Consider the following 12,351-nt stretch of genomic DNA (forward strand, 5'->3'; position numbering starts at 1 on the left):
TAGCCAATACGCTGCCGTCCTGTGGCCCGCAGCGCCTCTTCATCTTAAGCATCACTCCCGGTAGCGTCCTGCTCCTAAGGAGAGCCTGCTTTGCCCGATGACAACCACGACGCGATTTACTGGCTGAGATTGTATGCCGTCTTTGCCGAGTGCGATGTCTTTCGCGAACGTCTTTGCGAGACGCCTGTGACGGCTATGAGTCGCATCTGTCATAAAGTATCATGGGCACCATCCCTGTACAATGAGAGCTCCTCCGACTCCCTCTTGAATGAGATTTGCCTTTCGAATTGACCACTTTGGCTCCGTTTGTGCAAGGCCCCGCCTTTTTATCTGCAAAGTCATCAATGTCGGCAAACGTCATGGGCAGTGAAAGCCCCGCAGACATAGTCCAGTTTGGCCTCATGCGCCCGCTAGGTTGTTACAAGTGTGTCCAGATTATGTCTTTGACTTATCTCGGCTAGCCTAACAACATCGAAAGAATGTTTATTGCCTTCAAAACATCAACCACTTCAAAAAACGGAACGGCCACCACGCCTTGGCATTTAAGGTCAATAATTGTGCCGTTGTTTCATCAACGTGCTACCCAATTAACACGTCCGTGTGGCCCGGTTGGATACCCTTCGCTCGGTTGTGGGGGGTGGTCAACTTGACCCCTCTGAGATCTCAGGAGCTAAGTGGGCTAGAAACACTAAATTCACGGGGTGCGTTAATCTGTACGTGAACTCACCTAGGCCAAGGTTTGAGGATTCCTAGATCATGACCTTTGGATACAATAAGTTCAAACAAAGTCATACCCCAGGTTGGTCTCCAAAGTGCCCCCAGCACCTAGCTACTTGTTCTAAGGAAAACGCCACGTGCTCATTTAAGGTCAGTGACCTTTCGTATATTACGCCAGGCAGTGAGTTCCTTAAAAAGGTGTTGAATTGTGCCATTTTAGGGTAGCAGCTTATGGTAACCTTTAAGAAGTCCATGGAAAATGTAAAATACGGTTCCTGTTATCAATCAATTCGAAAAGAGCACCAGAAGGTATCCCATTCAGCAAACCATAATGTAATAAAACAGCTTGGTTTTGACCTTGGCCTGACTTTCATATCTCACTCTAAGCGAACGTAATTTGTTCATTCCATTGTTGTGTTGCCTAAGAAACTGCCTCAGAGAAGCATAGCTTCGTCTAACAGTCCGTTGTCATATCGGATTGAACGATTCCCTAGGGACTGACTTCTCTGAATACATGGCCTGGCTTTGGCCAACGACTTTACACGGTACATCTAAGCTTTTGTACCCAACGATCCGTTATTCAGTTGTCTACAGCTATGCAGAATTTGGTGCGGCTGTGCTGCGCTGTTCCGAAACCACTTCGGAAAAATTTTGGGGTCTACTTGACCGCACCCATGGCCGTGTTTTTTCGTTATTTTTTTCATCGCAGACGTGCATTTTCGTGCCTTTTCATTTTGCGCGCCACCCGTCCGATACCGGTGGGGCTTCCCACGCGGAACGTGGAACAGGAAGCAAGCCGGTTATGATCTGGGGGTCACCCATGCCGCACCAAACACGACTGTCAGGCCGAGAGAAGAATGCGGCTCGGCCCGACGCTCCAACCTATCGGCCCACATCGACGAAGCGACGTCAGGTATTCCCCCCGGAACGGACGTGACGGCGGCCCCATCTGTCAAAATGGTCCATCGCGCCAAGATAAATGGATGCGAGAGCCAGGTCACCGGCGGCGCAACATGTGCGCAAGAACGTTTAACTGGCATGTGAGGATGTTTGCCGCTCCGCCCCAGGAACCCCGCCGCGCTGGCGCTGCCCTCACCCCAGCTGGCATCAGAAGCGCCACGCCATGAGAGAACTGGGCCAGAAGGGGACGCGCAGGGCCCGCCTGAGGCGGGAGCGGGCGGGCCTTGCGTCGTCGCCAGCGACGCTACGCCCGAGATGTGCCCCAGGGGTACGTTAGGGACCGAACTCTGGAGGCAGCGCAGGCCGGTCCGGCGACACATTGGACGGAGGGGGCGAGGCGGCAAATCTGTAGGGTCATGCGCTAAAGCGAGGACGGACCGACCCAGTTGGAAGACTCATGGAAGGCTACGGATCAGGCAGGAAGCTACAGAAGGGTCTCTCAGGAGACGTCAAGGTGGAGAGTCCGGCGGAGGTGCTTGGAAAGAGAGTCTCCCGGGGAGTCCTGAGGAGTGAGGAACGCTGAGGAGAAGTGGCGGCGACATCTGGCCCCGCGGACGACGGGACGCCGACAACAACGCCCACGAGTCTACAAACTGTTGTCACAATCCTCACCGGGCCATGGACGGCTGGCGCTCCCGTGTCCCTTGATCCCTCGCCACCGGGCAGGCGCGGGGCACGGCCACATGTTCCCTCCCTATAGTTAGAGAAAAGGGCGGGCACTAGCCATGAGACCCTCCTGGACGGCAATATGTCTCGGGGAGATGGCGGCAATGTGCGTTTTAAACGGGTTGGCGTGGAAGGTGGGCATGGTGTCCGAGGCACATGACGCTACGGCGCGGTGGCTGGCTCGTTAACCCGCGCCGAGACTTTCTTGATTTTGTCCTTGGAGACGGCCGCGTGGAGTCGCAGCGGCTCGTCATTGCCCTCGTCCGCCCCGCGTCGAGCACAGGCGCGGCGTACGGGCCACGCCGCCATATCCATGAAGGCCTCTCTTTTGCTGTGACGTAGTCTTCTGGCTAGCTGGACGGTTTGACCTTTCTCGTTCTCTTGATTTGTTTTCCGATTGCCCGGGGCGTCGGAACCCTTGCCGAACCCTGTCCAGCATGCCCGCAAGTATTTCATCATGCGCGTGCTGTTTATTCCCTTTACTTTATCGCTGGTCCGGCCCGACTTATGAGCTGATTTTGCATGTCATTTGTGCGCGTGCATGCCCTTTTTTGTTTCTGTTGTTAACTGCCTTGCTGAAGCGGAGCATTTTTCTTTGGAGTCGACGGGATCAACTTCCGCCGGGCTGTCAGACTTTCATCCCACACACAACACGCCGTCCTTTCCCGAATATTGACTTGTGTGTGGATGGTATCACAAAGATGACAGGCGCGGAACGCGCCCGAGTGGCGCGGCTCGACTACGGCAGGGTTAAGGAGGCACTCGACCGCAGTCCTGCTTTTACGCAGAGGTACGTTTGTGAGTAGCGTGACTCAAAGACACGGTTTCCCTTTTTTGACTTAGAGACGGTTGACCCGTTTTGTTGTTTCTCACTTGACCCCAGGCGTGACGGTATAAAGAGGCATAGGTCATGATATGACCGAAAACCGGTGGGGACCGCCCGGGATGCCGGATTATGCGTGGCGGTACCTGGATCTAACCGTTAGGTGCACCACGCCAAGGGAGAGAACAGGACACAGCCCGCTCTCTTCCGATGTGGTATACGCCAGGCGTTGTGAGCGCTTGATGGCGGGATGCTCAGGACGGACAGAGATCCAGCAATCGGCACTCATAGGAAGGGCAACGGGGAACAGGGTCGTGGGACAGGCCGGTCAGGCCGAGTATCCAGAGCGCGCCGGCCGAGGAGACTGTAAGGCGAGGACGCGGGTCACGCCTGGTGCTTGCCGTCTGCCGAGGGGCTCCGCCGTCCCATAAGACGCGCTGTCTTCCTCCAGGCCTCTGAGGGACGATCTAAGGGGAGGTATCTTGCAAATCTCACTCCGGCAGGCGGGAAACGAGGGCGCAGAAGCCCCGGAGGAGACGTCTGCGTGCTGGACAAGGCGCTGCCTAAGGCGCGTACGCAGCAGTGGAAAGCTGCGAGCGGTGGGCATGGTCGAAGAAATGGCGGGCCGCCCACCGTGGACGGAACTCGGGAAGCGTCGTCCGAACAGGGAGCCGTCACCCTGGAGGGCAGACGAGGCAACGAGTCGGCGTCCGGCTGCGGATACCCGACGTCGGCCCAATAGCTACGCTGGTGCTGAGCTGACGAATTAACATGATATATTTTAAACATGTCTTGAATGCGGCTTTATTGAATGTTTGTAATGTGATAAACGAACTTAAGTCCGTTTAACGAGGACTCACGCAGACGAGCCAATCATAATGCCAAGACGATAAACAGAAGGAGGGAGGGGGGGGGGGGGGTTCCACCCGTGTGCGAGCCAGGAATAAGTGGGGTGACGTGGGCGTCAGCATATGTGTATGCTTGGGTTGAGTGTCGTGGGGCGTCGAATATATGGTGTTTGCTTAGATTAGTTAAGGCCGAGGGAACCCCAGGGTTGTTATACAGCGTGCCCTTACCAACGTTAGTGGCCAGTTGCGTGGAACCCTTGCCAGCTGGGCGAATTATCAGTGCATCCGGTTCAGTATGTTTGCCATTTAAATAAAGTCATAACCTAAAAAATGGTGCAGGTCAGGTAACGCGGTTGAAAGCGCGCAGCCATGTACGGGGAGACAGCCGTTCATGGCGCCTAACCGGATCTACCATCCCGCCAAAGCCCCGGTCACCCGGTCCATCCTAGTTCTGTAGCTCACATGAGTGTGTGTTGATGTCCGGCGTAACGGAGTCAAAACGTGCAGAGTCGTACGCTAACATCCTCTGGCTTGTATCCTGAACAATGGGATCCTCAGTATAGACTCGCTTTTGTGGGGAGGCTTGTCCAGTGTCTTAGCATTGCCGACTTTGGGCGTAAAGCAACACGCTATGAGAAGGAATTTTTGCACTCCTTTTCCCCATATTTTGTGAATTTTTCACGCCTGTCTGGCATTGTGTAATCGCGTATGCCAAATTACTATTTCCCTTTCTGAGGTTTTCAGATGTCATCCAGAACCGAGCTCACTTTAAATCACCAAGCATAAACGAGGCTCCACAGATCCTGGACACTGATGGCTATGTCCTGCTTCACCTACATCTGAACCATGCCTATCCATGCACAGAACGAGGGCGCCAGGTACCTCCAAGCCCAAGAACCCCAGCGACTCCAGCTGCTTGCACGCCTTAAGTTTGGTTTGTTTACAAAATGCATCACAATTGGCACCTGTGTGCCAAATGCAATGTTTTCACGCATCCCCTATTTTTTCGTCTCACCACCACACCACGAAAGCAGAGCCTGGCGCAAACACCAGCAAGGCCTGGTAGAGAATTTTACTCTACGTAAAACTGTCTTTGTTTTTCCCGAGGAAACTTGACCACTAAATTGCATCACTCCCGAAATGCAGAAGGGAAAATTCAAGAAATGTCTTCTAAATTAAACTTACAAGATGAATATCACCATTTGAGCACTCATGTTAACAGATTTTACGTGAAACCAGCTGATAACAAATTCTGCCAGAAAAGTATGAGTCTTTATATTTATTTAAATATTTTTGTATTCCTTCGTATCATGCGAGTGTGATACCACTTTAGTCTTCCTTCCTTTTCGCTTACCTTTAAAGGTACCATCTGCTGCTTAAAATGTTCACCAATTTCCCTGCAAGATGTTCCAATTGCAAACTTGTACATATTTTATACATAAATTGGATTAATTCGCCAGATGCCCAAACATGTATGATGTGCACCGAAGAGTGAACAATTCAGAGGGAATGAAGGAGACAATTTGAAGCACGGAACTTATTTTTACCGCCATTTTTGCCCTGTTAAACCCCCGGTTAACCGTTTTCTTGGTTCATGGCGGTGCCCAATACTAACAAATCTAAGCCTTTCGAGTGTTTAACTCACCAGGCATCCTGACAAGGCTATCCTAATGCTGCCATACAGAGCTTCGGACAGACCCGACGCAGCTAATGCAGAAGCGTTTGATGGCGAAATTCTGCCCTCTGGAGATGTTTATCATGCACACCTCTTACTTGTTTCGCATTTTAATCCGGTAAGTTGGTGGGCATGATTGATATTTATACTTGGGAGATGAGTGGGATGACTCTGTTTGCCAGCAGACTATGCAAAAGGTGCTGACTTTTTGTTTTGGGGGAGCAGGAATAAGCCAGTAAGTCTCCGGTGGACCAAGTAATTGCTTACCTGACTTGCTTTCAACGCATGTTTGGTAACCAAAGTTAGGCATTTTCTGTTTTAATCCATCTAGTTTTGTCAGTAGACAAATTATGATGCCACAAGGCATGCAATAAGCTCATTTTGTTCCATATTCTTGATTATTTGCCCCCAAATTTCTTAAAGTGGTCCCTCATGACTGCTTTAACCAGATGTTTTCTATAGTTGTCATAGTTTGCTGACTGGCAAATGACTGTACTGTATATATGCAGTATATTTTAGCACAGTAATACTCTAAGCTGCTTAGCGATTATAACATGAGTTAAATATTAGTATGTAACAACCAGTCAGACCATCCCATTTAAAATGTGAAGCCAACATCTCAAACTTTATCATTAAATGTGAATAAACAAGACCAAATGGATGCTTTTGCTGCAGCTGAAAAAGGCAAGCTGCAATACTGGCATGGTCATCTAAAAGTTATGTTTCTTTTGGAGAAGAGAGATTGTTTTGTTGAGCATGCCCATTACTACCTTTGACCTAGGTTAACAATGACAATCAAAATACGTTGTTCAAAGCGATTTAAAATGTTTTGATTTGTATGTCGTCAACTTTATCTGATGTCAAAAAGCGTACACAAATGAACTGAATAGGAATGCAAGTTGAAACCAGCCAAAGATCAGCTTTATCATACTTGTATCACAAGTGCTGCTGTCAACAGATAGGTAAGTTGAGGTGATGTTCATCATATGGGCTACAAGAATCAGTAGCTCACAATTGCTACTGTGATACAAACCGGTTAGACAGGATAAGATGGCGTAAGGCCTCTTTAGGTTAGGCATATTTAGGCTACTTTGATGGAAATAAGCATTGGCTGTTTTGTAAGAAACAGTGACAAAATAGTTGTTTTCCTTGACTCCATCTTAACAGAAGCCAGAGGTATGTCTATTGTGTTTTACTTAGTGATGGGCTGATGTGTACGAGTCCAAGGTTTTTTGTTTGAGTGTTTTATGCTTGTTGAATTTTTTGTTGTTATTTTGTTATTGAATTCCTCTTCTTTGTGTCGTGTTAAAAGTGCTGTGGGAGGGAAGCGCACAGTGCAGCACCAGATTATTGGTGTTAATAATTTGTTATGCCCATTACACTGTCATGAAATTACTATGTTTTAATATACCCTGTTTGACTTTAAGTGGCCTAAGATGTTAAGAAACAAAATAGTTTTGTCAGGTTTCTGATAGTGCGTCCATGCCAGCTTGAAAAAGACGTCCTTGTTTGCTGAAGCATCAGTCACGAGCTCACAAACTCCATCTTTTGTGAATTTATTTTTTCACTCCGGGACCGCCTTTTTGCGATGGAATTTTTCACTCCCACCCCAGTCCAAAAGCGATTCTACCCCCTGCTTTTTCGGCCCTTTGCTATCGGTGTCCACCAACAAGAGACACGCATGGCCGTGACATAAGCCAGACGCGCCAACAACTCTCTACTCTGGCGTGACCTCGTAGTGGGTCATCGCCACACGCGTACCGACGAGTTTTCTGCCTTGTTATTTTTTTTTTCTTATCATCGCCTGGTTGCACCCGTGACAATAACTGCACGTGCCAGACACTAGTCTTATTTGCGTTCGCGTTTATTTGCGTTCGCACGCACTACGTGTGCCCGGGGCGGCATCAAGTGCCAGCTATGCCGGGCGCCGCTGTGGCCATAAGCGATGCGCATGCCCCGAGGCATGTGCGCGCTCCCGGCGGTGCCAATCGTGTCGGCTGAAACAGCCGTGCCTGGTGAGTGGTGACGGTGCTGCACTTGCCAGTTGACTTGTTTATATATATATATATATATATATATATATATATATATATATATATATATATATGTGTGTGTGTGTGTGTGTGTGTGTGTGTGTGTGTGTGTGTGTGTGTATGTGTGTGTGTGTGTGTATTTAAAATATGCCACTGGCGGTCACTCCATTCACCGCGCTCAGTAGGCGTGCTAACCAGAGTGATCTATTTCGCTGCGTGCCGTGTGCTTGGGTTTAAAATAGACCTATTTCTCCCACCGATCACGCGATGAGCATGGTGATGATGATGGTGATACGATCAGTAAAGATGCCCGAGGCGCCTTACTTGCTGCTCATGTACTTGGTGACGGCCTTGGTGCCTTCCGACACGGCGTGCTTGGCCAGCTCGCCGGGCAGCAGCAGGCGCACGGCCGTCTGGATCTCCCGCGACGTGATGGTCGACCGCTTGTTGTAGTGGGTCAGGCGAGAGGCCTCGGCGGCGATGCGCTCAAAGATGTCGTTGACGAACGAGTGTTCATGACGCTCATGGCTTTGGACAAGATGCCGTTGTCCGGGTGCACCTGCTTGAGCACCTTGCAGATGTAGATGGCGTACGATTCCTTCCTCTTCTTCCTGCGCTTGTGATCTTCTCTGGAGATGTTTTTCTGGGCCTTGCCGGCCTTCTTGGCGGCCTTTCCACTCGTTCAAGGCGGCATGATTGCTTACTCGGGATCAGCGGTTTGTGTGCACGCCGTGTTCCGGTTTTGTTTCATGCTCGGCTGACGCGCGCCAATGTGTACTGTCGGTGGCGTGTGCCGCGCCGGGCGGCGGTCAGCGACGCGGCGTCGGGCGGACCGGTTGGTGTTAGCTTGAGCCAATGACCCTGACGTGCGGCCGCGCTCGCCAGCCAGTCATCTGCACCGTGAAGCAATCATCTCCGGGCGCGGCATCGCTCCCCGGCTGCACTCGCCGGCGCGGTTCCGCGCGCCAACGCTCCGTGATCTCATCTCACTCCGGCCGGGCGGCCCGTCGCTGGTCACGTGACCTGGCGTTCTGCCAGCGGCGACCGCCGGCTGGGGCGCCGCGAGCGGGTGGATGAGCGGTGCAAACCGGCTGGAAAGGACCGGTGATACCGTATGCATGGAACGGTACATCCACGGCGGGACAGCACACTCCGTCGGCATGTCTTGTTCGGCCGCGGCGTGGGCAGAAATCGTCTCGACATGCATGAGCGGAACGGGTGCATGCACGTCACTTGCGATGAGCCGGCGCTCGAGTCACAGCAGTCGGCTTGCAGCGGATTGCAGCACTGTTCGCACTCGCCGACTCACACGTACAGCAAATGCCCACCGCCCTCTGCAGAGCCAGCTTTGGCTCGTACAGCAGGCGCTTCAGCGCTTTCTTCGCCACATGTATCGACTGCGATCCTGTCACGGTACTGGTTGTCCATATGCGCGCTACAGAAGTCGCAACAAGCGGCAATCTCGTTGATCGACGACACGAAATCGTCGAACCTCTCACCGGATTCCTGGAAACGCCAGAAGTACCGTTGGTCCAGGACGAGGCCGCGCTAACCACGCAGATGGGCTTCCTTCGTATCGAGAATGATGTCAGGTCGGCGTCCGGAGCGAGCTGGAGGCTGTGGCGCAACGTCCGTGTCCACTCGTCGTCGAGCAGCGACATCAGAGCCGCCTTCTGCCCCGCGACGGGCGGCGTCTCCAGACGACGGGCAGCTCACCCGGGCGACGGCCTGGGTGCGCTGCCCGCTCTCGGCCTCGACCGTGTCGCTCCGGACAGCTGGCGGTCGCTCCTGGCTGGCAACCACCCTCTCCAGCATGGAGATGAGCCGCTCCTCCCGCCGCGCCTCCTGCTCGGGCTGCTACGCCATCAGGGCCGCCAAGCGCTCGAGCAGCTCGCCGCCACTCATCACTGACGCCAGCGGTCCAGCACGACTGCACGTAGGGCACTAATGACTCATTGTCTCTTAAAGGCAGTGGCGCACACGCACGCACACGACTATACTTCCGACACGCCATGTTCTGTCCTCACAGCTGGATCTTAGCTTGGCCCATATGTCAGCTCACGGCAAGATACCCCCGCGTGAGTGGCCGGATTAACCCTGTCCCGCGGCCCGGTCGCAAGTCAGCTGGTGACCCCTCAGCTGACCTGACAAGTGACCTGGCCCGGCGCCGGGAGGCCTCTATCACAACACACCTCATCTCTGAAACGTGGTTACACCCACAGCAGGTGATGCTAGCCGAGTGAAATACGTTGTCAATGTAGGCATACATATGACGTCACACCATACAAACCCATCAGTGACAATCTAATCGGTCAGAATGGCAGGTGAACATAACCAGGCAGTGCGAAACCACCCAGGAAGACAAAAGGTCATACTAAGACTTGTAGCAAATGCTGCTTCTCCACCATGGTCGTCCGGCTCGGCCCTTCAGAGGGAGCTTCGGGGCCGGGCTGCCGGCTGGGAGTGCGGCTGACTGTCTCGCCCTGTCGCCTAGCGGAGTTTACAGCTGGCCGGCTGGCGCGCTCGCGCGACCGGCGGAAGGCGTGTGGTGCTCTGCGGTGATTGCCGCGGTGGATCACGGCCAGCGCTCGCGGCGGGGGTGACGTTGTCGCGACCCAGAGCGGCGTGCATGTGGTTGTGTGGTTGTTCGAATTCAAAACAAGTAGAAACGTGAACGTTGGGATGCTCGAGAATTGATACAATTTGATTCACCTTAAAAAAAAACATGTGACAAAGCTTGCAGGCATATAAGGAAACATCATCTTACCCCGAGCTCACTGCACCCGCAAAGTCTGACGTCCTATCCCATGTATTCAGTTCATGAAATTTCATAAAGGTGCTTACAACAGTGTTTGAAATTTCTAAAACACTTCAACATATATATATATATATATATATATATATATATATATATATATATACATATATATATATACATATATCCTAAATTCACGTCTAGTTATGCGATAGTTATACTAATAGTAAGTTATAATAAATAGATAGTTAAACTAATAGTAATCGCGTATAGTTAACGCGAAATGTCCCTTAAGAACACGAGCAGAAAAGATAAATGAGAACTGCCTGAAAATTTGGTGTTGATACCACCACCCGTTTTTTTAAAGTCCACGAAAACTCGCCAGGGGGTAATATTCCCAAATGTGACTCACATGTGCTAAATGTGGGTCAGCTGGCTTGGTGTGAGCATGGATCTACAGGTGAGCTTTCATCTGGGCTCTAGCTGGGACCAAAAGGTGCGCCCACGTCATGCCATATTTGGGCTTGTGTCAAGGCTTAATTCGAGGTGGGCCAGGAGAGCTTTCAAGGGGGTGGGGACTGAGCATGTTCCCCTACCGTTATCAAATTTGATGTGCATTAAGATGGATTCCAACCAACATGCCAAAATGGATCTCACACTGGCGGCACGTGCGGGAGCTGGGCATCATGGGCATGGGCTTCAAGTGGGCCATTTTGTGACCCCAGGTGGGTCCTATATGGTCTTCCCATATTCTCCAATGTTTGCAGTTGAACCTCAAGGAAACGCGTTGGCCTAACTTAGCCGGATAATTACTCAAACCAAAAATTTCTCGAGGTGGCTTCTCCAACAGGTCTTATCGTAAAACTTTGGCTCAGATACGACAGAACAGCTTTCATCGTTGTGTTCAGAATTAGTCCTAGCCTGCATGTCCAACTGGGGCCCACGTGGGTATGAGATGGACAGTCATATGGGACCCATTAGGGCTGCCCACTTCGGTCTCATGTGGACATGTCCTGTGCAACCGCCCAGATCACACATAAGCGGCCCACCTGGGGCCCATATGGAGCCAAACCGGAGCCCACATGAGACCCACCTGGGCTGCCCAGTTGGAACTTATGTAAACATGGCTTACTTGGTTCCCACATTGGTAGCCACCTGGGCTACCCAGTTGGGACCCACGTGGGCATGTTTAGTTGGGGCCCACATGGTTATGTCCAGCTGGGACCCATATAACCAGCCCAGATGGGACCCCACACAGCTTGCCCAGATGGGACTTCTTTAACCAGCCCAGTTGGGCCATAGTTAGGCTTCACCAATCTGCCCTTTCAAATTCCACCTGATTGATGGACCGCCGTAATTTCAGGCGGACCGCTTCATATCATCAATGAAAAGTCTAGTCAACGTTTAGTCACCAGTGGTTGTCCGAAATTGCCTGGGCAACGACATCGTGGCACAAAACATGCCCTTCTCTGTTATTATGCCCGAGGCGAGATCACTGAACCATTCAACCGATGCTATGCGTTGCCGTTGCTGCCGTTGTTAGCGCGATATTTCTTGCCGTCGTCGCAGTCTATCCGGACGAAATCATTTTTCGTGCCGTGCCGTTTGGTGCACTAACGAAGTGAGCACTAATTGATGACGAGCCGGTGATTTCTGGAGTCACAGAAGGCAATCTGGAGTACCTTGTATCAGTGTCCCAGAATTACCGACTTTGGCTGCAGAGCAACACCCTGAGAGCAGGAATTTTTCACTCCTTTTCGCCACATTTTATGTGAATTTTTCAGTCCTGCCTCATGTTGTCTAATCGCACATTCCAAGCCCATATATCACTTTCTGAAGATTTCAGAGGTCATCCAAAACCGAGCTCACTTGAA

The 12,351-nt window shown here is 51.5% G+C and overlaps 1 pseudogene; it reads right to left on the minus strand.

Moving 5' to 3' along the window:
- Positions 1-8,042: 8,042 nt before the first annotated feature.
- Positions 8,043-8,416, minus strand: LOC119114008 (histone H2B-like; annotated as a pseudogene).
- Positions 8,417-12,351: the final 3,935 nt, after the last annotated feature.

This window comes from Pollicipes pollicipes, unplaced genomic scaffold (assembly GCF_011947565.3).
Source record: "Pollicipes pollicipes isolate AB1234 unplaced genomic scaffold, Ppol_2.1 Scaffold_7262;HRSCAF=8765_pilon_pilon_pilon, whole genome shotgun sequence".
NCBI classification, from domain to species: domain Eukaryota; kingdom Metazoa; phylum Arthropoda; class Thecostraca; order Pollicipedomorpha; family Pollicipedidae; genus Pollicipes; species Pollicipes pollicipes.